Consider the following 2402-nt stretch of genomic DNA (forward strand, 5'->3'; position numbering starts at 1 on the left):
AGGGAATAGGGAATAGGGAATAGGGAAGGGAAGGGAAGGGAAGGGAAGGGAAGGGAAGGGAAGGGAAGGGAAGGGAAGAGAAGGGAAGGGAAAGGAAGGGTATAGGGAAGGGAAGGGAACAGGGAAGGGAATTAAAGGGAATAGCGAAGTGAAGGGAACAGGGAATGGAAGGGAAGGGAACAGGAAAGGGAAGGGAAGGGAAGGGAAGTGAACCAAGGGAACTGGGAAAGAAATTGTAGGGAAAGTAAAGGAACAGGGAAGGAAAGGGCAGGGAAGGGAAGGGAAGGGAACAGGGACGGGAAGGGGAGGGAACAGGGAAGGGAAAGGAAGGCAAGGGAACGGAACAGGGAAGGGATGGGTAGGGCAGGGAACAGGGAAGGAAAGGGAACCGGTTAAAGAAGGGAAAGAAATGGAAGGGAAGGGAAGGGAAAAGGGAAAGGAAGGTAATTGAAGAGAAGGGAACAGGGAAGGGAAGGAAAGGGAGCAGGGAAGGGAGGGAGGTGAACAAGGAAGGGAAAGGAACTGGGATCGGAAGGGACGGGAAGGGAACAGGGAAGAGAAGGGAAGCGAAATGAACAGAGAAGGGAAGCGAACAGGGAAGGGAAAGGAATGGAAGGGAACAGAGAAGCAAACAGGGAAGAGAAGGGAAGGGAAAGGAAGGGAAGGGTAGGGAAGGGAAGGGAGAAGGGAATAGGGAATAGAGAAGGGAATAGGGAAGGGAAGGGAAGGGAAGGGAAGGGAAGGGAAGGGAAGGGAAGGAAGGGAAGGAAAAGGAAGAGGGAAAAGAAGGGAAGGGAAGGAAGGGAAAGAAGAGAAGGGAACAGGGAAGGGAATGGAAGGGAACGGGGAAGGGAATGGAACAGGGAATGGAACAGGGAATGGAACAGGGAAGGGAATGAAAAGGAATGTAACAGGGAAAGGAAGAGAACAGGGGAGGGAAGGGAAGGGAACAGGGAAGGGAATTGAAGGTAAGGGAAAAATGAAGGGAATTGAAGGTAAGGGAACAGGGAAGGGAATGGAAGGGAATGGAACAGGGAAAGGAAGAGATGAGGGAAGGGAAGGGAAGGGAATTGAAGGGAAGGGAACAGGGAAGGGAATGGAAGGGAACAGGGAAAGGATGACAACAGGGAAGGGAAGGGAAGGGAACAGAAAAGGGAATGGAAGGGAACAGGGAAAGGCTGGGAATAGGGATGGGATCAGTGAACGGAAGGGTAGGGTAGAGAACAGGGAAGAGAAAGAATTGGAAGGGAAAGGAAAGGAAGAGAACAGTTAAGGGAAGAGAAGAGAACAGGGAAGGGAAGGGAAAGGGACAGGAAAAGGAATAGAAGGGAAAGGAACACGAAAAGGAAGTGAAGTGAAACAAGGAAGAGAAGGGAAGTGAACAGGGAAGGGAAGGGAACCGGGAAATGAAGAGAACAGGGAAGGGAAAGGAAGGAAAGGGATTGGAAGGGAAGAGAAGGGAAGGGAAGGGAAGGGAAGGGAAGGGAAGGGAACCGGGAAATGAAGAGAACTGGGAAGGGAAGGGAAGGAAAGGGATTGGAAGGGAAGGGAAGGGAAAAGAAGGGAAGGGAAAGGAAGGGAAGGAAAGGAAGAGAAGGGAAGGAAAGGAAGGGAAGATAAAGGAAGAGGAAAGGAAGAGAGAAAGGAAGACAGAAATGAAGAAGAAAACGAAGCGGAGGGAAAGGAAGAAGAAGGAAAGGAAGAGGAGGGAAAGGCAGAGGAGCGAAAGGAAGATGGAAAGGAAGAGGAGGAAAAGGAAGCAAGAAAGGAAGGAACAGGAAAAGGAAGAGGGAAAGGAAGGAACCAGGGAAAGGAAGAGGAAAGGAAGGAACTAAGGAAAGGAACAGGGAAAGGAAGGAACCAGGGAAAGGAAGAGGGAAAAGAAGGAACCAAGGAAAGGAACAGGGAAAGGAAGAGGCAAAGGAACAGGGAAAGGAAGATGGAAAGGAAAGAACCAGGGAAAGAAAGGAACCAGGGAAAGGAAAGAACAGGGAAAGAAAGGAACCAGGGAAAGGAAAGAACCAGGGAAAGAAAGGAACCAGGGAAAGGAAAGAACCAGGGAAAGAAAGGAACCAGGGAAAGGAAAGAACCAGGGAAAGAAAGGAACCAGGAAAAGGAAAGAACCAGGGAAAGAAAGGAACCAGGGAAAGGAAAGAACCAGGGAAAGAAAGGAACCAGGGACAGGAAAGAACCAGGGAAAGAAAGGAACCAGGGAAATGAAAGAACCAGGGAAAGGAAGGAACCAGGGAAACGAAAGAACCAGGGAAAGAAAGGAACCAGGGAAAGGAAAGAACCAGGGAAAGAAAGGAACCAGGGAAAGGAACGAACCAGGGAAAGAAAGGAACCAGGGAAAGGAAAGAACCAGGGAAAGAAAGGAACCAGGGAAAGGAAAGAACCAGGGA

The sequence above is a fragment of the Antechinus flavipes genome, chromosome 1 (assembly GCF_016432865.1).
Source record: "Antechinus flavipes isolate AdamAnt ecotype Samford, QLD, Australia chromosome 1, AdamAnt_v2, whole genome shotgun sequence".
NCBI classification, from domain to species: domain Eukaryota; kingdom Metazoa; phylum Chordata; class Mammalia; order Dasyuromorphia; family Dasyuridae; genus Antechinus; species Antechinus flavipes.